General features: G+C 35.9%; 1 long non-coding RNA gene across 1 annotated transcript; it reads right to left on the bottom strand.

Moving 5' to 3' along the window:
* Positions 1–20,186: 20,186 nt before the first annotated feature.
* LOC136232613 (uncharacterized) lies at positions 20,187–20,792 on the bottom strand. Its single transcript, XR_010690561.1, has 3 exons — positions 20,694–20,792; positions 20,378–20,442; positions 20,187–20,262 (listed from the first exon to the last, which is right to left on the bottom strand). It is a non-coding gene; the product is annotated as an uncharacterized lncRNA (long non-coding RNA).
* Positions 20,793–27,452: the final 6,660 nt, after the last annotated feature.

Genomic DNA, 27,452 nt, shown 5'->3' with positions numbered 1-27,452 from the left:
ATTGAACTATTGCTGTTTGGATTTAAAATGTCTAAAATGGACATATTTTAAATTAATAAATGATGAAATTATAAAAGGAAAAATGTGAAAAAAAGCCCATAACGTTTACAACTAGGAATAATTTTACTCTTAACGTCTAAAATAGTGCAATTTTACTCATAACGCCGGTAGCTAAGAGTAATTTTACCCATAACATTGGCAAGTTGTGTCGATTTCAGATATTATTAAAAAACATAGATATTTTATTTCTTATTCTACACCAATTGCACATCAGTAGTTCTAAAAAAGAGATTTCATATTTTTTTGTGATTAAATAATAAAATTATAAATTAATATTTATAAATTCGGTAAAATATTTGAATTTTTTTGTCCAACTCGTACAATAGACAATATATTTTTTTTCTTAAAAAAAATCATGTTTAATCATATGTTTGTGATCTGTTACTAACGATGATAAAATGGTACACATGTGAAGTGTAGATGACAATATTCATGACCAAGAAAACAGTTTGATAAATTACTTCTCAAATTGATCAAACTTCTCAATGTTAGGGGTAAAATTGCTTTTGGTTGCTAAAATTAGGGGTATAATTGCATCATTCTAGACGTTAAGGGTAAATTGCTTCTAGCTATAAATGTTAGGGGTATTTTTGCACCTTATCCTGTTATAAAATAAAAAATGTGTTACACAAATTAATAAAATAATTTATATAAAAAATAAAAAATTTATTAAACGCAATAAAACCTTGTTTTTCTGGTAATTATGTTCTAGAAATATAAATAATGTTAAAGAATAAACATATTTTGTGGAAATAAGAAGAATAATTTTGTCAATAACAAATAACTGCAAACAGCTGTTTATGAAAAGCTCCAAATAGGAGCTTTTCGTGAAACGCTCCAAAACGTTGTAGTTTCCAGAAAAAATGTTAAACGATGCGGTTATATAAACCTAACCAAACACTATATTTTCTACGGTTTGAAATGAAACGCTAAACGCTCCTCCGAAAAGCTGAAACAAACACCCTCTAAGTATCTGATCTTTTATTTTGAGTCACATTAAGCTATTGTTTATCAAATTGGTTAGTTGTGAATATCTAATACAATTAAAAAAAAAGTGTTATTACTTTCGTCTATATTTGAAATTGTATTTTTTACAGCTCAAAATAAGGTTTATAGAGTTTTTCTATACACATTACATATTAAAAATGGGTTAATTACATATAGATGAGTTAATTAGGTTTGAGGTCATTTAGATGTTTTTTTTATGAGAGCGAAAGTTAATGTTTAAAGAGAGAAAACTAAAAAAATGATGATTTTGAAAAATAAAAAATATGGTTCATAGTAAATATGATACTAAACAATTTTAATTCTTGAAAATTTTCATTTTGATGTCGCTATCGGTAAAATTTGGCAATGTAACAAAAATACAAAATTTTCTAACCACAAGGTTATGTTTGAGAAGAAAAAATACTACAGGTATTCATCTTCAAATCCGTATAACCACAGGTCATCTACTTGTAATTAAACCCTATTAAAAAATGTTTCGAACTATTAAAAATAAAAATTTCTAATGCAAATAAAATGAATAACACTTTCTTATCGAGTTTTAAATTCAAAACAAACTTTTATAGTCATCATAAGCTTACTGATAGAAAATAAAAGATTAAAAACTTAACGTATCCAAATAAAAGATCAAGAGATTAATGACAAAAAAAAAATATGAAAGATTAGAAGCCTCAACGTGTTTATTTTGTCAATATTTAATATGGTACATTTTACAAGTGAGAGAGGTGTATCTTTTATTTATACGGTACCTCTTTTATTTATACGGTAGTCTTACAAAACGAATGCTACAAATTAAGGATAAAGATCAAATCTAACCCTAACGTTTTAAGAGAAATACAGATTTAGCTTTGATGTATGAAATGGTGCAAATTTATTCCTAACATTTTTAAGCAAGATGGTGGTTAGAAAAAACCGGTTTGACTAGTATTTAACTGTCAAACTAGTTGTTTTAAACTTTCGATATCACATGGTTAAAATTGATCTTGTATGAAAATGTTAGAGTTAAATAACATTTTCTGTGTTAGGGCTAAATATACACTTCATTTGAAACGTTTGGGTTAAATTGACACTTATCCCTCGAAGTGTAAATGAGCCGAGCCACTTGATGGTCGGTTCGATTTATAAACGAGTCGCTCATGAACACGGTTTAGAGGCTCGATTCGTAAATGAGCCGAACTTAAGCATGATAAGGGTCCGCTAGAAAGCTCATGAACAAGCACAGCTATAGGGTCGTGAACAAGTTCATAACCAAGCTCGATTATAATGTTCACGAACAACATTGATTTAAGTTTTTTCTGAATAATTATCAGATCACTTCATATCTTCATTATATTCACTTTTCCTCCTCCCATACCTATTTTCATTTCCGCTCTCCTCGCGGTGTTTTTTATTTAATGACTAAAAATAGGTTTTTAATGTTTATGTATGTAAAATTATATTATTTTATTTGTTAAACATTACTATTATTTTGTTTGATATTATTTCGTTCATGAACAAAATAAACGAACTGCTCGCAACCAAGCTCGTGAATAAAATAAATGAGCAACTCGCGAGCTAATCTCGTGAACAAAATAAACAAGTTTGCCAACCAAGCTCGTGAATAAAATAAATGAACAACTCGCGAGCTAATCTCGTGAACAAAATAAACGAGTTGGCTCGTGAACAAACGAACTTCTAAACGAACCGAGCTCAAACATAAATCTGAGTTTCCACAGAGTTCAAAGCTCGGCACGAACTCATAAATATTATAACGAACCAAACTTGAACGGGTGAAAACTCGGCTCTGCTCGACAGGGCCGGCTCCAGAAGGAGTTCTCCTAGGCGTCAATCAATGTGAGGCCTCACGTTAACAGGTGTTAGTTTTTCGTATAGTAATTCTTTTTAAATAAAAATTTTCGTTCATTATCAAAAAAAAAAAAAAATCTTTCAACACAGACAATTAGCACCACTTCCTTTTCTTTTTTAATTTTGGGGATAATGTGCAAAAATACCCATAACGTTTACGGTGAGGAGCAATTTTACCCCTAACGTCTAAAATGGTGCAATTTTACCCCTAACATTGGCAGTCAAGAGCAATTTTACCCCTAACGTTGGCAGCCAAGAGCAATTTTACCCTTAACGTTCACAATTTAAGTTAATTTGATAAATAATTCATCAAATTGTCTTTCTCGGTCATGAATCTTGTCATTTATAGTTCACATGTGCGTCATCTTATCATTAATTAGTAACATGTTACAAATATACGATTAAACGAGAAAAATTAAAAAAAAAATATACCGTATTTTTGTGCGAGATGGACAAAAAAATTCAAATATTTCGTCGAAATTTAAAAATTTTAATTTTCAATTCTATTATTAAATCATAAAAATATGAAATCTTTTTTTTAGAATCAACACACGTGTAATTGTTGTAGAATAAGAAATAAAATATCTGTATTTTATAATAATGTCTGAAATTGATCCAACTTGTCAACGTTAGGGGTAAAGTTGCTCTTCACCGTCAACGTTAGGGGTAAAATTGCATCATTTTAGACGTTAGGGGTAAAATTGCTCCTGACCGTAAACGTTAGGGGTATTTTTGCACCTTATCCCTTAATTTTGACAAAATACACCTGCACTCTCATCAGTTCTAAACTTTTATTTTGTATGACCTAAACCCACTCAATCACTATTTTTCTTATAAAAACAAAAAACCTAACACTTTAGGAATTAGGAATTACAATACAAGATAAATTGTTAACATTTGTAGTAATTTACATTCTAAAGTTTTTATAATTAGCACCTGATAAAACTCGCATTTTATCAATTACAACTTGTAATTCGACTTAAATTGTAATTTAACTTTTCATATATTTAAATTTTTGTAATTTGGTTCATGATCTTTTTTTTTTTTATGATATTTGGCTTCTAAACTATCTTAATTGGTGAAATTTCATCAAATTTAAATGGAAATTTAACAAAATCATTATATTCATGACATGTGATGATGTTTTGACACATGGATTTGACACATCACACGTCTTTAAATTTATTTCTCACATAGATTTTTTTATGGGAAATAGTTAATTAGATTAAAACAAGAAAAAAAATAGGTAAACTAAAATTTATCAAGTCTATGTGTCAAAATATCATCGCGTGTAGATAGGATAACAATTCTATTAAGTATCCGTCCAAATTGGATGAAATTTCACCAATTGAAATAGGTCAATAAACAAATGTGATCAAATAATAACTCGAGGCCAAATGATAAAATTTTAGATACAGTTAAACCTCGATAAAGTAATAACCTCGTTTATATAATAAATTCTTTCGGTCCCGACTTGAGCCAATGGACTAAAGTAATAACCTCGCTAAATGCATTAAGTAATAAAAATATTTAAATCCTTAAGGGCCCAATGAAAATATAAATTAATAATTATTGAATTACATACAATATATATATATATATACACACCAAGACCTTTCAATCAATCAACTAGAAGTCATTTCTTCTGAAAAAATGCATCTATAGTTGATTGTTTTTTCTTTCCACATAAACCAAAATTAACACCATCCTTAATTTTTTTGTAGTGCAAACACAACTTCTGGTATATTTTGCTCATATTGTAGCAAGTAGTTGTTTAAGATGACCATTGCTTAAAAGGCTCTTTTGACGATACATTTGCCACAATGCATCCATCATCTGGCTCTGGATCATTTCCATTATCCTTGTTCATTATTGACTGGATAATTTCTTCGTCTGTAGGCGATTCCATAACTGCATCATTCTCGCTAGGATGGTTGAAAAGATGTTCGACATCCATCACATTTCTATAGCATAAATTAGAAATGACATCACTTAATCCTTGGATATCTTCTTCTAATTGACCAACTTCTAATCGAAAAATTATCTATAAAATAATAAATATTGATTTATCGATAAATGAATAATTATTTATTTATCGATAAATAAATAATATCGCTTAATGAATATTTTTTCCAGTCCCAATGATATGCATTTATCGAGGTTTTACTGTAGATGGAAGGTCAAATAGTGGTTTAAGCCTTGTAATTCAGAAAAGAACGACCAATCTCTAATCACCAAGATAAATTTTTCTCTTTCTCTCTCTAGAATCATGCGATTTAGATCCAAATTCATTCGTCCAAAATTAATTTTCAGAAATTAATACTTTACCGTCTGCATACTTCTCTCATGACTGGTGAGAAAGAAACTATTTTGCACATATAAAATCGAAAAGAATAATAATTTTGATTGTTATATCAAGACTAATATATGATTTGAATTGTCGTTAATAATATATTCATTTTACTATTTTAGATCTATTATTTCTAAAATAATTTTAAATTTAGATATGAAAATAAATACAAACATTGCCTAGGAGTTCCAAAATACTGAAAACGTCCATATCTTTAAAACCCTACTTATCCCTTTTAAGTATAACTAGTTTTACACCCGTGCATTGCACGGGCTTTTGTTTTAAATTTTTAATACATGTTTTTATTTATTTTTTTTAGTTTTAATGTATGAAATAATATATATTTAATCCCAACATTTCCAAACAATATTAATTTTAGTTATACGTTATCGAAAATTAGAAAAATTGGTCAAATATATTTTAAATATTTAATGTATTACTAATAAAATTACAAATTTTTTTGTTAAAATTGTAAAACTAAATCTACTACATATAAGTAATCCCAATTTGTTTTTATCAAATGGTCTAAAATATTTATTGTGTTATTAATTATAATTGTAAAACTAATTAGTTTTTTTTTTGATGAAAAGCTGGGACGGAGAAAGACAAGGCCGAAGACATCCCGACTAGTTCGGCACCCCCCCAACCTTGCCTCGCAAAACCCAAAGAATAAATAAATGAAAAAATTGAGTTCGTACAGAGGGGGAATTAATGAAATCTAATCCTAGAATGAGCTAAGTTACATAAATCGTCAAAAATGAAGGAAGTGCAAAAAGGGGGGCTGGAGTTCCACCATCGCGTGGTTGTCTCCGTGACTCCGAAGCGGGCTAGAGCGTCTGCGGGTCTGTTACCCTCCCGATAGATGTGAGTGAAAATGAGTTGCATATCAGAGCTTTGAGCAAGGCAGTGTCTCCACTGCTGTCTAAGGCGCCAAGGGACTCCAGCGGTTCGAGTGCGAAGCATAGTCACCGCATAGATGGAGTCGGATTCTACCCAAAGTGAAGACCATCGTTTCTCCCAGGCGATGTCAATGGCAAACATAATGGCGTGCAGTTCAGCGGCTTGAGCCGTTGCCGAAGCGATGGGCAAAGCGAAGCAACCTTTAACGAATCCTCGTGAGTTTCTAAATATACCTCCGGCGCCAGCCGCTCCAGGAGCCCCTAGAGCCGATCCGTCGGTATTCACTTTAAGCCAGTTCGGGGGAGGAGGGAGCCAGCGAACCAGGATGATGTTTGGAGCAGGTGGAGGTCTGGCTCGAAGATGAATGCGGTGCAAAGCTAGTTTGTCGCTGAGGCTATTGCAGTAACCGCGCTTGAGGTGACCAGATTCCCGGATTAGGGAGCGCAGGCGAGCCACAGAGCTTTGGATTGAAGGGAGCTTTGCTTCGAAAATTGCTGAGTTTCGACATTTCCAAATAAGCCAAATGCAGTTGAGAACGAATGACTTCCAAAGAAGCGTTAGCTGCGTACCTGCTTTAAACAAAAGCAAATTGTTAAAAAAAGCCGCAAAATTACCAACCGTAACAATGGTGGTTCCAAATATCCAGCCGATGTGCCTCCAAAGAGCCGTAGCAAATTTACAGGTCACAAACAGATGATCAGTGGATTCCGTTTCCTCTCTGCACAGTTCACAACGCGATACCATCTGTAAACCGCGCGATATTAGTCGCTCATGTGTAGCAATGCCGCGGTTGATCAATTTCCAACAAACTACAGAGCGCGATGGGTGTATACTCGAATCCCAAACAAACCGGTGCCAATGAACATCTTGTCCGCTCGGTTGCAAATCGGCGTACATCTCTTTGATAGAGAAACATCCGGAATCTGTTTTTTCCCACAAGCATGTGTCTGTAGCTTCGTAGGATCTCGGGATGGCTTCAATTAATTGCCGCAGGGAACCAGGAGCAAAGTCCAGATTGGACCAAGTCTCCCCATTCAAGTGCTCCTCAACATTCCTGTACATTTTCCTTTGTGCAGAAACTGGCATCCTAAGTTGGTCAGCTACAGGGGGCTTAATCCACATATCAGTCCATAGATTAAGTGATGAAGTTATACCTATCCACCACCGGCAGTCATCCCGAATCCTGCTGAATATCGCTTTGCATGATAGCCAGACGGACGATCGGTGAATATAGATTTTAGGCAGGCCGGAGATTTCAAGAAAGCGGCTTCTTAGCATCTTGATGATAGGGGAGTTGTCCTGAAGGAGGTCCCAACCAATCTTTCCTAACAGGGCATTGTTAAAGGACCCGAAATCCTTAATTCCCAGACCGCCGACTTTCAAACTTTTGCAACAACGGTCCCACGACACAGTTATAAGCTTCCTCGAGTCCTTGCAACCCGTCCAGAGGAAGTTACGAATACTTCGCTTAATACGGTTCAGAAGGGTGATCGGCCAGTTATAAATCATGAACGAGTGAACCAGGGCCCCAGTCAAGGCAGATTTGATGAGCGTCAGACGCCCTGCAAATGATAGAGCGGTTCCTTTCCATTTGGAGAAAATTGCTAAGAAACGGTCAGCCAAGGCGGCCAGATGTCTCACTCTTGGAGCTCCCTGGAAGAGCGGAACCCCGAGGTAGTCGAAAGGAGGAGTGCCTCTACGCATCCCAAGGATGGAAACCAGTCTTTGTACCCGGCTTTCTACAATTCTGTTGCTGAAGTAGGCAGTAGACTTTTCCCAACTGACCTGCTGACCCAAAATCTATTGGTAAAACTGAAATAGATCCCTGATAACTTTCATGTTACTTTGGGTGGCACGACCAAAGAGAAGCATGTCATCCGCGTATAAGAGGTGGGACGGGAAGGAGCTGCCATTGGTGTAAGCCATGGGCAGGAACAGCCCATCAGACTCTAGTTTACCAAGCCACCTGCTGAAAAAGTCCACAGCAATCCCAAAAAGAATAGGAGATAGGGGTCCCCTTGCCTCACTCCCTGTGAACAGCCAAAATAGCCTTGAGGTGCACCATTAATCATGACAGAAATGCGAGCCGCAGATAGGATGTTCAGAATCCAATCCCTGAATTGGAGAGAAAAGCCAAAGGCTTCCATTACTGCAAGCATGAAGTTCCAATCCAAGGTGTCAAAAGCCTTCTTGATATCGATTTTAAGGGCCATATTACCCCCGAAGCATTTTTTCCCCAGCTGGTTGACACCCTCAGAGGCAGCCGCGATGCAGTGATGAATATTCCAACCTTTGAGGAACCCAAATTGGTTATAGGAGACAATAGCAGAAGCGATTGGAGCAAGATGGTCAGCCAAGATTTTGGAGATTATTTTGTAGCAGAAGTTTCCCATAACAATCGGACGGAAATCTTCAATTCTGTTAGCGCCTTGCACTTTCGGAATAAGAGCCATGAGATTAGAATTTAAACCTGGGAGAATACAGCCCGTATTGAAGAAGAATTTTACCGCACGGCAGACGTCCGAGCCGATCATATCCCAAAAAGACTGGTAAAAAACACCACCGAACCCATCTAGACCCGGAGCACTGTCCTTATCCATACTAAAAACCGTGTCGTGGATCTCTAAATCATTGGGGCAATTTGTCAGAGCATCATTATCAGTAGCCGTTACCAGTGGAGGAATTATCGTAGCAATTTGGTCCATATTTACCCTTCCCTTGTGTTTTTGAATAATTCCGAATAGTAGGTAATCACATGTTGACCGATTGTATCAGCGTCGGATACAGGCTCATCGTTGATCAGCAACGTATTCATACCCGAGGCAATTTTCTTTGTTCTGGCTGCCCGGTGAAAGAAAGTTGTGTTGCGGTCCCCTGCCGTTAACCACTTAACTCTGCTTTGCTCTCTGAGCATCACCTCCTGTCTATAGAGCTGGAGATCCAATGATTCCTGCGCTGCTAATTCCTGAGCCATGAGGGCCTCCGAGGTGTTTCCAGAGCTAATTTCACTTTGAATAGCTTCTAAGTGGTCGGCTGCCTATTTCAGATTTTCCTCAACTCTTCCGAATACATGTCTATTCCAGTCATGCAGAACGGGTCTGAGCGTTTTGAGTTTGTGAGAAAGCAATTGAGCCGGAGGCAAGGAAAGAGTCGCTGAGCTCCAGTGGTCAGAGATAACCTGCCTGAGAGTAGGATGTGAGATCCACATGGACAGGAACCGAAACCGAGCAACCCGAGGGTGCCCCATTGAGCAGTGAAGTAGTATGGGGTAGTGATCAGAGCAGTGTCGTGGTAGCGCAGTGCAACTGATCGTTTGCCAGTCCTCCAGGACATTTGGTGAAATCAAAGCCCTGTCGAGACGGCATTCGACACGAGCCGATCCGTGTCGACCGTTTGTCCATGTGGGCTGAGCTCCTGTGTTAGCAACTTCCATCAAATCACAGCTGTTAATAAAAGAGCTGAAGTCATTGCAGGCTCTAGTAGAGGGCGGAGATCCCGTTTTCTCATTAGCTCCCAAGACTGCGTTAAAATCCCCAATGACAACCCAACTACTGTCAGTACCCGCAAGATTTCTGAGGTCCGACCAAAGTTCCCGCCTTTCCATAGTCGAATTGCTACCATACACGAATGATAAACGTGTTTGTTTGTTTGAAGAGGTGTAATCAATTGTGACATGCTGTGAATGAGCAGATATCAAATAGGTGCTTGCAGGGTCCCGAGACAGAACCCAAAGAGAAGGTAAGGGCTTAGTATTTGTAGAGATCATAGACAGACCCAATGAAGACCAGAGCTCAGATGGGATACTGTTCAATGGGACCATAGGTTCCGCAATGCCAATGATGTCTGGCCGGTGGGTGAAGCACAACCTTTTCAAGGCTCTTTGAGTTCTGGGATTGTTTAGCCCCCGACAATTCCAGAAAAGGACTTTCATTAATAACGCATAGGGGGTTTACTGAGCCTTTTGGCTCGTGGTTCCGACTGTTTGTTCTTCTGTTTTTGAACTTTGGTCCATCCTTCGGTAACTGAGGGGGCATCCTGTATCAGAAGCAATTGCTCATTTCGTACCTCATTGACGTATTCATGTGGATCGCCAGTCTCAGGGGACCTCATGGAAAGGGGTTTGAGAATACTGATTGGCAGAGGGCCATCATTCTGTAGGGGCGGGGTTACTCCTGTCTCTAGCTGTAGCACCTCAACCTCAGCCGCATTATTCTTAGGAGGCGCCTCCTCCTCTGACATATTCAAATCTGCCCATCTTGCAGATCCCTCTGGTCTGTCGGTTTGGACAGGTGGTTGGGTATATTGCTCTTCCGTTTCGGAGGTAGCCGGTGGTTCTATTTCGGTAGTATCCTTAGGTATAGGGGCTTTCCTCTTGGGCAGTTCCCTCACAGGGTTCCTTCGGCATTGGATGGCCGTGTGTCCTATCGAACGGCAAATAGAACATAGGCTAGGTAACCTTTCATATTCGAGATGAATCCATTGCATTCCGGATTCTGTATCCACTCTGAGCTTATACTATAGTTCCTGTGCTAAATCCACATCAATCAAAACCCTTGCGTAATGCCCAAACTCACCCTCTATGGTGTTCTTGTCAAACCGTAACGGGATCCCGACAGCTCTTGCAATACTAGATAAAATTTTCCTGTTCCACAATTCCCATGACAAACCATAGAATCTAACCCACACCTGTGCAGTAGTAGATTTATGTGCATCTAAATTAAAGCCAGGAGACCATTGAGTAAAGCGCATAATACCTGGTTTCAGAGCAATGGCTCCTTGCCCCCAAACTGTCTGTAGAGCTGCTGCAGAAGGCATAATTATGTGGAAGAAGCCCTTGCCCAGAGAGATGAGCTTCCAATCCATTTGCCGGTTCCAGAGCCCATTGAGCTTTCTTTTCAAATCCGCGTGTTTCCAGGGCGATTCGCCCTTCATCAGAGTGATTCTGTCGATGATGGAGTGCTCGCAGGCCTTCAACCCTTCACGATAGATGGCCTGGGGGATTTTTATTGATTTGAATCCTCCTTCCTCTGATATGATCGGTCGATCCAATTGATGAATGAAGCCATTCTCAAGGTTTCCCGAAAGTGCAGCAGAGAATGATTTGGTACCTGCCGGACTGGTGTAGGTCGTCTCATGGAGCCGGGCGGCATAGTTCGTGAAAGACGCACGGCTAAACAGGTGTGCGATAGAGTAGTCGGAGAGTGGAGGATCGGTAGAAGCCATGGGGACGTCGACGCCAGCAGAGGTTAGGTCATCGCCGCCTCCTCAAAATCGTGTTATTCTTCTAAAATATAGTAAAACTAATTAGTTAAAAATATATGAAACTGTTTCAATTTATCGATAAACTTATTTGGAAGGTCCGGTGTGACGGACAGTCGGATGTGATAGTTTGACAAAAGCTATCTATGAGTTTTTTTAAATCAAAAGGAATTCAATATTTTTTAATAAACGAAATTGAAATCGCACTTGCATTGGAAGATAACACAGAGTAAGCTCTTGATCTAAGACGAAAGCTATCTATGAGTTTTTTCTCATAGCAATAGTATATCACAATGAAATCCATAGAGAGAAACAAACTTGGGATCTTCCAAACTTTGTCAAATGGATCAAAATTTGGCTTCAAAGGTTGAATAACAAAAAACGTGACCAGCAATCATGTAAAGTCCACCAGAAAAGACACTCTCATAATCTTGCAAATTGGCAATTGTTTTGAAGATAATAGTGTCTAGGATTAGAGAGGTCATCCGAAGCTTCCATAGCTCTTTCTTCTCTTCTACAGTCAAACGAATCAAAGTCCATCTTGGATCTTCCTCCTCACGTTCAAAATCAGAGTCATCGTGCTAATGTAAATATCTAAAGGATCAATTTTTTCAAATATAAAGTCCATGTCAGAGTTCTCATTCTGCTACCCCAAGAGAGGATTCAGTCTTTCCTTAGGGAATAATCTATAATAGAATCCAAACTCCATTCGCACTTTATGAACTTCAGTTCAACATCGTCTAATGTAATTCAGACCATCAGTTCGTTGGGGGACATTGGTAAAAAGCAAAAATGGAGAAATAAGCTGTGGGAAATTAGCCTGGCTGATTAATGAACTGTCACAAGCAATGATAATGACGAATGCTGCAAATAGAACCCTTGCAAAAACAAACCAGTTGTTAATGATATTATCAGCATTCTGTAAACAACAATTTGAAGAAAAAAATAAATAAACTAACCTATAAAAGCACGACAAAACTAACGAACAGTAAAAACAAATAAAAATCAACCAAGATTAAATTGAAACCAAATTATTAGAAAATAGTACAACAAAGAAACATTTTCATGAACCATGTATGGTCTCAATTTTATCATTGTTCTGTAAACAAAAATTAAAGAAAAGAATAAACAAACTAATCAAACTAATCTAACAAAAGAGCACAATAAAGAAAATCAACACAACATAGTAGACCTAACAAACAGAAAAAGGCAATAAATATCAAGAAAAAGATTAAAAATCAATATTAACTACCTACCATCATATACTCGGAACTACAAATTATGCACGAGTTACGATTTTTTTATTATTTTAATTAGGAAAAAGTACAAAAATAAACCTTGTGGTTACACCCATTTTCGAACAACATCTATGTGGTTTAAAAGTTTGCAAAGTGTTACCATGTACTTCATTCCGTTAGCAAACACATACCAAATTGACTAACGGTGTTAAAAGTCAAAAGGAAAAGAGTTAATTTGGTCCTTATCTTTATTTATTTTTATAAATTAACCCCCTTATTATCTAATTATCACAAACACACCTTAAAATAAAAAGTAAAAATCAAATATACCATCTTCTTCATCTCTTTTTAATTTTTTATTTTTTCCCTTCTTTTTCTCTCCTCTCTCTTAATTTCTCTCTCTAAAAATAAAAATCTAGATATATTCAGTTTTCTTTTGTTCGAGCTATCAGTTCTTGCATATTTGTCTGTCACCTAATATTCCTTTGTCTTCCGATTTTGTTTGAGTTGAAACGAGAAAAGAGTTATCTAAAACCTTGAGAATCCTTTATTTGCTAGTTAAACTTTGTTTCTTATGCTTCAAAGCTGGTTTCTAATTGTACTGATGTTTGTTTCTGCTTGAAAATGGTTAGCTTCTGTAATGTATGAATGCTTTGAAATTAGTATGAATATTTTGAATTTCAATTCAAACCATGTTGAACTTTGAACACCAATTAAATTTGTCAAAGTTCACATTTATCCCTTTTCTTTCCCTTTGTTCACACATTATTTTTCTTTGTATTCACACTCCAAAATTTGCCTATAAATACCATGCATTGGCATAGGTTTTGGGCATTCTAGCAATTGATATTAAATTGCTAGTTTTGAGTGATATTCTCCAAGAGAGAATTGTGAGGTTTTGGGTGTATTGGGGTTAAGGGTTTTGAGTGTTATTTTCTCCATTCTTTTGTACCACTTTTGTCTCTCTAGTGGAATAATTTTCGGTCTCCTTCGCCCGTGGACTAGGCACACCGCCGAACCACGTAAATCCTTGTGTCATTTACTTTATTGTTCTTCTTTTATTTTGTTGTCAATTTATTTATCCAAATTAAATATTTCGTTCCGCTGCGGGGTTTTCCCTAACAAATTGGTATCAGAGCCAATTAATATTTATTTTGGGATCTACTATGGCGACAACAAAATTTGATATCGAGAAGTATGATCGTACTATCAGCTTTGCCTTATGGCAAGTCAAGATGAAAGCTATTTTGATACAAAACGGATTGAGCAAGGTGTTAGCAGACGAGTTACCTCCCACGGTAACAAAGGAGAAGAAACAAGAAATGGAGGAGAAAGCTCTAGCTGCCATTCAGTTATGCTTGTCAAACGAGGTTCTACATGAAGTCATCCATGAGAAGACTCCTAAAGGCTTATGGGAGAAACTTGAGTCTCTCTACATGTCCAAAAACCTCACCAGCAAGCTTGTTGTGAAACATCGTCTTCACATGCTCAATATGGCGGAAGGTACATCCCTAAAGTCACACCTTGATAATTTCAGTTCAATTTTGCTGGATCTGGAAAATTTAGATATTAAATATGAAGAAGAAGATAAAGCTCTTATGTTGTTACGATCTTTACCGCCGTCTTTCAAAAATTTCCGGGAGACCATGATCTACAGTAAAAGCACTCTAACTGTAGATGAGGTTAAAGGGTGTCTATTTTCAAAAGATCTGATAGACAAAGAGCTTTCTGGTGATAGAAATGGCCCTGCAGAAAGTCTGGTTGTTAGAGGGAGATCTTCTACAAAAGATCCCAGCAGCAGCAACAACAACAATCGATCGAGATCAAAATCAAAATCTAGATACAGTAATGTGACATGCAATTACTGTAAAAAGAAAGGGCACATCAAAGCTGAATGTTTCAAGCTACAGAAGAAAAATAAAGAAAAGGTTCATAAAGAAGACAATCATGCCGACGCCAGTGTTGCTGAAGATGAAGTAGATTGCGAAGTCTATGCCGTGTCCGACGATGGTGCTAGATCTGGACAAGGGTGGATCCTTGACTCTGCTTGCTCATTTCACATTTGCCTTCACAGAGATTGGTTCTCCTCTTATGAATCAGTAAACAGAGGAGTTGTGTTAATGGGAAATGATTCTCCTTGTAAAGTTGTTGGTATTGGTACCGTCAAAATCAAAATGCATGATGGCGTTGTCAGAACCTTGACAGATGTACGGTATGTTCCTGACATGAAGAAAAACCTTATCTCTTTATCTGGTTTAGATGACAATAATTGCAGATTTTCTGGTGGAGATGGAGTCTTGAAGGTTTTGAAAGGTGCTCTAGTCGTAATGAAAGCCAGAAAAGTTGGAAGATTGTACGTGTTACAAGGTTCAACAGCCACGGGTGTTGCTGCAGTTTCCTCTTCCATGCCGGAGTCAGACATTACCAAATTGTGGCACATGAGGCTCGGCCATATGAGTGAGAAAGGCTTGTCCATGTTAAGTCAACGAGGTCTCCTTTGTGGTCAACATACGTCCAAGTTGGAGTTTTGTGAGCATTGCATTTTTGGCAAACACAAACGAGTCAGTTTCAACACTGGTGTTCACCAAACAAAATGCACTTTGGATTATATCCATTCCGATCTATGGGGGCCTGCACGTGTTCCTTTAAAAGGTGGTGCTCGATATATGCTTACCTTCATTGATGATTACTCCAGGAAGGTTTGGGCTTATTTCTTGAAGCAGAAAAATGAGGCCTTTGCCACTTTCAAGCAATGGAAAGCCTTAGTGGAAAACCAGACCAGTAAGAAGATTAAGCGTCTCCACACTGATAATGGTCTAGAATTTTGCAATGATGAATTCAACACATTTTGTAAAGATATGGGCATCTCTAGACATCTCACAGTTCCAGGAACACCACAACAAAATGGTGTAGCTGAGCGGATGAACAGAACTCTATTGGAAAAGGTTCGTTGTATGTTATCAAATTCTGGCTTATCTCAAGACTTTTGGGCTAAAGCAGCTTTAACAGCTTGTCATTTAGTGAATCGTTCTCCGTCTGCTTCAATTAATTGTAAAACTCCTGAAGAGGTATGGTTTGGAAAATCCGCTGATTATTCTGATTTGAGGATTTTTGGATGTCCTGTTTATGTTCATGTGAATGATGGAAAGTTGGAGCCCAGATCTAAAAAGGGCATTTTTCTCGGCTATCCTCCTGGTGTAAAGGGATATAAAGTTTGGCTTCTTGATCCTAAGTCACCAAAATCTGTAATCAGTAGAAATGTTGTATTTAATGAATCTGTCATGCTTAATCCAAAGGAGTCTTCAGTCACTTCTAACACCAAGATACAGAATTCTGATAAGCAGGTGGAGGTTCAAGTTGAGGTGGAGAATTCATTCTCTCCATTGAATGAACAATTGTCAGAGTCTACCGAAGTAAAAGAATCTACAGCAATTGAAGAGGAGCATCCAGTTGCTAGAAGCAGGCCAGAAAGAGAAAGAAAACAGCCTCTAAGGTTAGCAGATTATGTCACTTTTGTCTGTGTTGCTGCACAAGAGACTGAAGGAGTTGGCGATCCTTCAACATATTCAGAAGCTATGTCCGGTGATGATTCTAGAAAATGGTTGATAGCCATGCAAGAGGAGGTGGAATCTCTTCACAAAAATAAAACGTGGGAATTGGTGAAACCGCCAAAGAACAAGAAGATTGTCGGTTGTAAATGGGTCTTCAAACAAAAAGATGGCATTCCGGGCGTTGAAGATGCTCGATACAAGGCACGATTGGTAGCCAAGGGCTATAGTCAGGTACAAGGAGTTGATTTTAATGATGTTTTCTCTCCTATTGTTAAACATAGCTCTATTCGTGTTTTGCTTGCATTGGTTGCTATAAATGATTTGGAGTTGGAACAACTCGATGTCAAAACTGCCTTCTTACATGGAGAACTTGAGGAGAAAATCTATATGCAACAAGCTGAAGGTTTTGAAATCGAAGGCAAAGAAGACCATGTTTGCTTGTTGCGAAAATCACTATATGGGTTAAAGCAGTCTCCTCGACAGTGGTATAAGCGGTTTGATTCCTTTATGATTGGGCATGGTTATTTTAGGAGCCAATATGATAGTTGTGTTTATTTCACAAAACTTCTAAATGGCTCATTTGTTTATTTGTTACTCTATGTTGATGATATGCTTATTGCTGCCAAGGATATGTCTGATATCAACAGATTGAAAGCAGAGCTGAGCAGTGAATTCGAGATGAAAGATTTGGGAGCTGCCAAGAAGATTCTTGGTATGGAGATCTATAGAGATAGAGCTGCAGGAACACTTTGTTTAACTCAGAGAAGTTTTGTTTAAAAAGTGTTGGAGCGATTTGGCATGAAAAATGCTAAACCTGTAAGTACTCCACTTGCTGCTCATTTCAGACTTTCTGCTGATATGTGTCCACAGTCCAAAATGGATATTGAATATATGTCACATGTACCTTACTCTAGTGCGGTTGGTAGTATCATGTACGCGATGGTTTGTACTCGTCCTGACATTTCACATGCAGTCAGTGTAGTCAGTAGATATATGTCCAATCCTGGTAAAGATCATTGGAATGCCGTGAAATGGATTCTGAGATATTTAAGGGGTACTACTAATGCTTGTTTAAAATTTGGAAGGAGTGAGAATATGGTGGCAGGTTATGTTGATTCAGACTATGCGGGTGATCTTGACAGAAGAAGATCCATTACAGGTTATGTGTTTACTCTTGGTAGCAGTGCCATCAGTTGGAAAGCTACTTTACAGCCTACAGTTGCATTGTCCACTACAGAAGCAGAATATATGGCTGTAGTTGAAGCTGTAAAAGAAGTTATTTGGCTACGAGGCTTGGTTGGTGAGCTCAGTTCAAATTCGCAGAAGATTGTCGTTCACTGTGATAGCCAAAGTGCTATATATTTGACGAAGGATCAGATGTTTCATGAAAGAACGAAACACATTGATGTGAAGTACCATTTTATTCGAGATGTTATTTCTGAAGGAAATATTACAGTTAGTAAAATTGGTACTGCAGATAATCCAGCTGACATGATGACGAAGCCTCCTCCAACAACTAAGTTCAAGCATTGCTTGAACTTGATCGGTATTAGCAATAAGTGAGCTGGCCCGAAAGGGCATTACGGCGAAGGAAGACTTTTGGTGAAATTTCAAATCAAGGTGGAGATTTGTATGAATGCTTTGAAATTAGTATGAATACTTTGAATTTCAATTCAAACCATGTTGAACTTTGAACACCAATTAAATTTGTCAAAGTTCACATTTATCCCTTTTCTTTCCCTTTGTTCACACATTATTTTTCTTTGTATTCACACTCCAAAATTTGCCTATAAATACCATGCATTGGCATAGGTTTTGGGCATTCTAGCAATTGATATTAGATTGCTAGTTTTGAGTGATATTCTCCAAGAGAGAATTGTGAGGTTTTGGGTGTATTGGGGTTAAGGGTTTTGAGTGTTATTTTCTCCATTCTTTTGTACCACTTTTGTCTCTCTAGTGGAATAATTTTCGGTCTCCTTCGCCCGTGGACTAGGCACACCGCCGAACCATGTAAATCCTTGTGTCATTTACTTTATTGTTCTTCTTTTATTTTGTTGTCAATTTATTTACCCAAATTAAATATTTCGTTCCGCTGCGGGGTTTTCCCTAACATGTAACAGCGACATGTGCCTTCGATGTTTACTGCTTCGGGAAGGTTTTACTTGAGCTGGTAACCAGAAAGCTTGGGATGAGCTCTTCTAGTGAAGCCCAACTCAAAGACTCGCTAGAACAGACGTTGCCATACATCAGCATTTACGACAAGGAACTTGTTACAAAAATCGTGGATCCATCTTTGATTATCGATGAAGATCTGTTAGAAGAAGTGTGGGCGATGGCTATCGTTGCCAGGTCTTGCCTTAATCCTAAGCCTTCAAGGCAGCCTCCAATGAGATATATACTCAAGGCTCTGGAAAACCATTGATGGTTGTACGAGAAGAAAACTCAAGTTCAGCAAGGCTTAGAACAACATCTTCAAGAGGATCGTGGAATGCTGTATTATTCGGTAGTTGGCGTAGTACATCTGATGTAGCTGTCATTCCTGCAGGGTCCAGTACCACCAGGCCTGAAGGAACAAGTAGTTTTAAACATTCAGGAACTTCAAATTCACAGGGAAGTGGCCAAAATGGCGGTGGTGATCATTCATCCTCGCATAGGACGTATTCGAGATAGATCTTCCCTGAACCAACAGACGTACAGGACATAGGGAGACAAGATCAGGAGTAGCAGAGGCAGAGAGAATGATTTTTTTTTTGTTGATTCTTTGTTAATAATACAGCAGCAACAGGCTTCCATTAAAGTGCTTGCTTGTGGGTAACCCATCTACTACTGCCCTTGCTTCCATTTTAGAGAGAGAAGAGAGAAATAAGAAATTAAAGAGAGATTGAGAAGATGGTATATTTGATTTTTATTTTTTATTTTGGGATTTGTTTGTGATAATTAGATAATAAGGGGGTCAATTTATAAAAATAAATAAATATAAGGACTAAATAAACTCTTTTCCCTTTGACTTTTAACACCGTTAGTCAATTTGGTATGTGTTTGCTAACGGAATGAAGTACATGGTACCACTTTGCAAACTTTTAAACCACATGGGTGTTGTTCGAAAATGAGTGTAACCACAAGGTTTATTTTTGTACTTTTCCCTTTTAATTATATAGTAATAGGGTAGAAGAATCAACGTTGCTTGCATATGCAATTTAGAAAGCTTTTATAAATGCACAATCCTATTATAATTCAGACTTTTAGTTATATGAATTATCCATTAGAATTACTCATGGTTATATGGATTTAAAAATTAAAAGTCACCAGGTAGAAAGAAAAAGAAAAAAATAGTGTTTGGGTCACATTTACCATTCAGTAATCAACAATGAAATGAAGCAGAGGATTAGAATACATGTGCTACAGGCTCTCTCGAACCATTAAACAATTCCTCATCAACACAAAGAAATTTAGAAGCATCCATTATTTGAATTGAATGGACCTCTTATATAATTAAAAAAACAAAAAAAAAAAGTAAAAACACATAAAATAAAGAAAAAGCATAAAATTAAACCAGCACATAGCTTAGGTTTTAATTAAATTATTTGAAGCTTTAATTTGGAGAGTTCAAATACATGTTATGCCTTCTAAATATTGAAAGCAAAATAAATGCATTAAATTTCAATCAATGGAACCAATTCTAATAGCACTATCATGTAATGCATAGATTTAATATTACCTTTCTCGAGTGAAAGTTGAATTGATCTTTATTCAAACTCAACTGTATGTCTGCAAAGTTGAACTGAGAAAAGTGAATGAAGCAGTAACACAGATGAAACTTGATAAAGTAAATTAGTATAGATTTTTTTGCAATAATAAATTAGATTATCTCAATGCACCAAATTTTGAGTATTAAACCAAAAAGATGAGTAATTCATCTCACTCACCATTTTCAGAATTTGTAGCAGTAATTCCTTGAAAAAGAATGGTAGGAACGAAAAAAAGAAGAAGAAGATCCATCATTCAGTCGTGATATTCTCTCATTTTATTCTTCCAGTTGTCCTTACTTCTTGTTCTTTCAACCCATAATAAATGAGTCATATATAGTACACATAAAAGAAATTGACCATATACAAAAGTGTATAATGTGAATATTGAAAATTATCTAACATAAATTCAAATCATCTCACCTGCAAGTGACTCTTCACATGAGCTAGGGCTAGATCATTCACATTCATAAATTCCAGGACTGATTCTGGTGTTGCCCACAAAAACATTATTAATTTTCTGGTCCAGTATCTTGGCGGCCATGAAAGTAATATAAATATTCCTAATGGAAATTTCATTATAGAGTTAAAGGTTTATAGGACCAGTGAGAGCATTGAGAGAAATTCAGAGAGAGAAACCGCTTATTTGGAAAAAAAAAATTGATGCAAAAATAAAATCAGAATTCCAAAAATCAGATGTAAAACAAAGAGATATGCGGTTGAATAAATAAATCTTTACCCATATAGAAAGGCAAAACTCAGATGAACGAAAGAGAGAGTGACCCAGGTGATGCAAATGAACGGAAACAGTGAAGATAATGGCAGTGGAGGGTTTTGGATATTTAATTCAGAGAGATCAAAACAGTTTGGGAAGATGGCCATTTGAGAAGGCACGACAACTTTAGATTTGAGAGAGATGCAGTTGATGGGATCGTGGGATGGGAGTGAGTTTAAACTTTAAATTAGATTTTTTTTTTTTTTTTTTTTGAAGAAAACCGTAAATTAGATTTAGTAAAAAAATTAGAAGATGAATCCAATTTGTGATTACTTTGAAATAAAAGAAGAAAATGACACATCAGCCTTTAAAGAATATGGGAATATGGAAATGACATCTCAGCTATTAGAGTTACAGATTTAGATATATTAATTTTATGGCTGCCAAGATTGTCCGGTCATCAGTTACAGATTTAATTATACTATTTGAGTATGAATAATTAATACATATCTAGTCATTAAATAATTATCTTAAGTAACTATATAATTTTTAGGGAAAAAAAAAAAAAGTAAAAAAACAAACTTTGTGGTTACATATGTTTTCGATCAACACCCATGTGGTTTAAAAGTTTGCAAAATGGTATTTTGAGGTTCATTCCGTTAGCAAACACATACCAAGTTAACTAACGGTGTTAAAAATCAAAGAGAAATTAGTTAATTTTGATCCTTATATTCGTTTGTTTTATAAATTAACCCTCATTGTTATCTAATTATCACAAACAAATCCCAAAATAAAAAAAATAAAAATCAATTAAACCGTCTTTTATATCTCTTTTTAATTTCTTTTTTTTTCTTTCTCTCCCTTAATTTTTCTCTCTCTAAAATCAATTGAACATAAGAAAACATACTATTTACCAAATCAAAATCAACAACAAATCAAAGAGAGAAATAATCTCAATTCAAAATTTCATCTAAGCTTAATTATCTCTTCCCTCAAATTTTTCAATTACGCTGAACTTAGTATTTCCACTACCAAATATTCTTCACTTTCCTCTTCTTCTGTTTCTGAGAAACCATACAAAAGAAAAACATAGCGATTTGATTAATTACCAGCGAGGAATGAGATAATGTAATAGAGGTGACGGCGAGGGAAGGATCACTGCGAGACGAGGTTGAAGGGACTAGAGTTTTGGTGCAAATGCCTTGATGCACGTGCCAGACTCCGAGTTTCTCAAGCGTTGGAGCTAAAAGGTGTTTATCGGAGCTGTCGTATGCAATATTCGCTTCCACAAAAGCTATTACTCCAAACGACGCTGCAAGCTCGTACCTCAAGTACGCTTTCACAATTAGTGCCCTTGACTAGCTCTACTGCAACTATGGCTGCCAACTAGTTTCACTTCAGGTTATGAAGTTCCTCGAGGTTTTGAGGGTTTAAGAATCAGATTAATATGATATGTCGTTAAGGAATCAAAGATTTCAAATCCATGTTCGGAGATTTTGTGAATTTGGGGATTATTTCTCTCTCTTTGATTTGTTGTTGAGTTTGATTTGGTAAATAGTACGTTTTTTTTTTATGTTCAATTGATTTTAGAAAGAGAAAAATTAAGAGAGAAGAGAGAGAAAAAATAAAAAAATAAAAAAATAAAAAATTTAAGAGAGATGGAAAAGATAGTTTAATTGATTTTTATTTTTTTATTTTGAGTTTGTTTGTGATAATTAGATAATAAGAGAAGTTAATTTATAAAATAAACAAATATAAAGACCAAATTAACTCTTTTTCTTTGACTTTTAAAATTGTTAGTCAATTTGATATATATTTGCTAACGCAATAAACTTCGAAATGTCATTTTGTAAACTTTTAAACTAAATGGGTGCTGATTGAAAACAGATGTAACATAATGTTTATTTTTGTATTTTTTCCTAATTTTAATAAGTAACAAAAAAAAAAATAATAATAATTATATTTTATAACTAATTATTATTATTGTTATTAAATATAAATATTGGTATAAATAAATTCACGAGTGGATGGCTGGCAGGGAACAAAATGGGGCGTGCGGGACCCACTAGAGACCATGAGTCTGAAAACACGAAAAACTAGCTGCCCCTTCCCTTTTGGTTTTTCTACTCTACAGAACCGGCACAGGAATTGGGAAAGACATTTCTATAGAATTATTTAATCTTTAATTGTTTTATTATCTGTCCAATTCTTACAAACAAATACTAATATAAATAAATAAACAAAATCCCCATTAAAAATAAATAAATAAACTGTAACTATCTGGTATGGAGAGGGTGGTGTCGAGGTAGAAAGCCTGGCAGGGCAGGTTCTGAGATTTTAGAGGTTCGGGACGAATTACCAAATCGGGCTCTGAGATTTTAGAGGTCCGGGACGAATTACCAAATCGGGCTCTAATAAATAAATGGAAATAAAAAAAAAATAAGTAGAAAAATAAATTGTATAAAAGAAGATTATTTAATTTCTTATACAAAATGATGTATATGAGCATTTCTAGAAGTAAATTTCTTAAATTTAATAAATTATGAAATAGTTCTAATAGATTTTAGGCTTAATACATCACTAGCTCCCTGAACTTGTCCAAAATAGTAGATTGACTCCCCGAACTTTGCAAGTGTCTCACTAGCTTCCCAAGCTTGCTTATTTTGTATCACCAACTCCCTAAACTTGTCCATAAAAGTAGATTAGCTTCCTAAACTTTGCAATTGTCTCACCTACTCCCTAAACTTGCTTATTTTGTAACAAATAAATACAAAAACTTATTAAATCTAAATTCTAAAAATAAGTCTTCATCTATTCGAGAGGTAATTTTTTCGCTTCTCCTACCTTTCAACCTATTATAAGAGTTAGTGTTGCAGGTTTGGGAGATTGAATTGATGGAAATCGAGAGTTAGTATTATGGTTTTTGTATTTAGTTGTTACAAAATAAGCAAGTTTGGGGAGTTGGTGAGACACTTGCAAAGTTCATGGAGCTAATCTACTTTTATGGACAAGTTTAGGGAGCTGGTGATACAAAATAAGCAAGTTTAGGGAGCTAGTGAGACACTTGCAAAGTTCAGGGAGCCAATCTACTATTTTGGACAAGTTCGGGGAGCTGATGATGTATTAGGCCTAGAGTTTATGCTCTTTTTTATACAAAGCATGATAACAGAAAAATGAAAAACCAAATTTGAAAATCACATCTGTTGTAGCCTGAACTAAACAATGAATTTGTAAGACGGGAGATCAATCGTTGAACCTCTGAAGGAAGGCGGTCCTTCCAATCAGGATAATGATAGCCGACGTTCCCTAAGGATCGAACCTCCTGGATGAAGGTTGAACGTCCCTAGATGAAGGTTGAACGCCTTCGAATGAAGGTTGAACGCCTTCGGATGAAGGTTGAACGTCCCTGGCGAAGGTTGATCTTCCTTGAGGATTGAACCTGTTACAGTGTGGGAAGCGGTCTTCCCACAAACGCTCCGATGCTTAAGTCAGATACAGTCAAATATAGTATTCTTTTCTTTCTCTAAAAATCAACCCTTTCTCCTTTGAACTTAAACCTATTTATAGGAATAAGGGAGGAAGTTACTTGTGAGCTATCGGTAAGATATCGTACTGAACGTGGATACAGTTATTTACATAGATAATGAGTTACGTGTGTTATGGTTATATCAATTGCAACCTAAGAGCATACCATATTTACTTGTTGCTGACTATCAGGTGGTTAAGAAAATCTCTTTCTCACTCTTATTTTTGAAAATAATCCAAAAATAACAGTGGGGAGCAATTGATATAACCATAACACACGTAACTCATTATCTATGTAAATAACCGTATCCACGTTCAGTACGGTATCTTACCGATAGCTCACAAGTAACTTCCTCCCGTATTCCTATAAATAGGTTTAAGTTCAAAGGAGAAAGGGTTGGTTTTTAGAGAAAGAAAAGAATACTATATTTGACTGTATCTGACTTAAGCATCGGAGCGTTTGTGGAAAGACCGCTTCCCACACTGTAACAGGTTCAATCCTCAAGGAAGATCAACCTTCGCCAGGGACGTTCAACCTTCATCCGAAGACGTTCAACCTTCATCCAAGAGGTTCGATCCTCAAGGAACGCCGGCTGTCATTATCCTGATTGGAAGGACCGCCTTCCTTCAGAGGTTCAACGATTGATCTCCCGTCTTACAAATTCATTGTTTAGTTCAGACTACAACAACATCATTTAACGAGGTTTAGCGCCTAAGTTCTTGAAATTGGAAGATTTTAATACGTTTTTTTCCAAATTGCTTTTGAAGACCGAGTAAATCAAAATCTGGTAGAGTTTTTCAAAGACAAAAAAAAAAGCTATTAGTAATTGGAAGTTTCACAGTGGGGTGATTAGAAAACAAAATTGATTATATAGCTGATGAATTGAGAAGGTGAACTGAGTATGTATGATAATATTACTGTTTAATATTTTTCGGGATTGGAGTGTGATTAAAAAATGGGAGAGATAAAGTATAAATTTTTGCTGGGATTGATAGGTGGGAAAGATAATTATAGAAATACTTTGAGATAAATTAGGGAATTGATGCCCAAAGTTTTTATTAGGAAATTTGGAAAGAATCCGAGATAAATTAGGGAATTTAGAAAGACTATTTAATAACTGATGCCACCGTTTTTTATTTGGAAAAACTAATTTGGAAAGAATCTAATACCCGCGTTTTTAATCAACTATAAAAAAATTGAATTTAATCAAGTATAATTTAATAGGTGCTAATACATTACTACAATTGGGGCCATTCTCATCCTTGGGCCCTGGGCAGGCGCCCCTCCTGCCCATGCTCAGGGACGGGCCTGAGCCTGAGTAAGGAGCGACCTTAAAGAATGTCTATGAAGGCAGGAATGAACTGAATCCAACATCCCAAATGGAGAGGGAGTGACTGATGCTTATTAGTAAGGTGTGAATCCAATACATGCAGACGCGTTTTAAAGCCGCGAGATCCAAAATGTTGGATTTGGACCAAAACGGACAATATCTACATGGTATGGGACAAAGTATTACATTTTTGATAAATTACATCCATGGCCACTGATCTTTACTCATTAACATTGTGGCCACTGAACTTCAATTCGTAACGGTGTGGCCACTGAACGAATTCTTAACGGTATGACCACTGAACTTTATATTTTTTAACACCGATAACCACTCAACTTTAAATAATATCTCAAAATAGCCATTAACGACCTCAAAATGAAAATATTACAGAATTAAAGTTGTTCAGAAAAATATTTACCATGAAACCGTATTTTTTATTTCATAAAATCACATTTTTTGGAGCTTTCTCTCTCTAAAAAGTCACTCTCTTCTAACCAAATAACACCTCAATGACCTCACAAATAAAAAAAAAAATTCAAGAATTAAAGTTTCTTGGAATATCATTAGCTCTTCGAATATTTTATTTTAAGACCGTCAACAATCGTTTTGAGGCATTGAATGTCCACTGGTATTAAAAAGTGTAAAGTTCAGTGACCATACTGTTAAGAATTGAAGTTCGGTAGTCATAATATTAAAATGGGTAAAATTCAGTGGTCATGAGTGTAATTTACCCTTCAATCTTTATTTTAATATTTAATAATCGATTAAATCATTTTTTGTAATTTAATTATTAAAATGAAAATATATGTCACAACTAATAATTAATTAATCTTTGAACAAAAAAAAATAATTAATTAATCTTGCTTCAATAAAAATTAATTAATCTTAATACATATTATTTTAGTAAAAATTAATTAAATATTATATGTGTATTCAAAGTTTTTGACAAAGTAAGATTTAGGTTTAATACATCATTTGCCCCCTGAACTTGTTCAAAAAGCTTGATTGACTCCCTGAACTTTCAAAGTGTTCCGATAGCCCCTTGAACTTGCATAAAATATTCAGTTAGCCCTCTAAACTTGCGTAAAATGTAATCAATTGATCACTCGGTCGTAAAAAAAGTAAGTTAAATGCGGAAGATGTATTCCACGCATCTTAGAATGTTATTACAGAATTAAAAAATAGATTAAAAATGAAGTTATTGCTTGCTCAACTATACAACTTGTCTTCTTTAATATTAGAATCATACACTCCGATTTTGGTCATTTTATTTTTTTAAGACTCGTGGAATACATCTTCCGTATTTAACTTACTTGTTTACAACCAAGTGATTAATTGATTACATTTTACGCAAGTTTAGGGGGCTAACTGAACATTTTATGCAAGTTCAGGGAGCTATCGGAACACTTTGAAAGTTCAGGGGCCAATCAAGCTTTTTGGACAAATTCGAGGGCAAATGATGTATTAAACCTAAGATTTACTTTATTTTTTCTACCATTGGATGAGTTTACTTTATCAAAGTTCATCACCAAAATGGTGAAAAAACAAAGTAAGACTTACTTTATAAAAAAACAAAATAACCATAGTCTAACCCAATATTATATTATTGATTTTTTTATGATAAGACATATAACAAATTAATTTTTTAATATATTAATTTATTAAATATTATAAAAAAAATATAATAACTAGTGATTGAAGAGTAAATTGGTTAGTTTTGATAAAATTTCACCTTTAAATAATAAAGTTATTACTAAAAGAGTATAACATAGTACTAGCTATGACCCGGTGAGAGGGCCTAGGGATCCTCTAGAGTTAAAATCCTCTAGAGTTTGTGGAGTTGTAATCATCTCAACCATTAATTGCAAAATTAATGAATGAGATTTGATTGATCAATAAATGACTAATTAAATATTACTCCCTCCGG

The sequence above is a fragment of the Euphorbia lathyris genome, chromosome 6 (assembly GCF_963576675.1).
Source record: "Euphorbia lathyris chromosome 6, ddEupLath1.1, whole genome shotgun sequence".
In the NCBI taxonomy this organism is placed as follows: Eukaryota; Viridiplantae; Streptophyta; class Magnoliopsida; order Malpighiales; family Euphorbiaceae; genus Euphorbia; species Euphorbia lathyris.
This window is presented reverse-complemented; position numbering and strand designations above follow the sequence as displayed.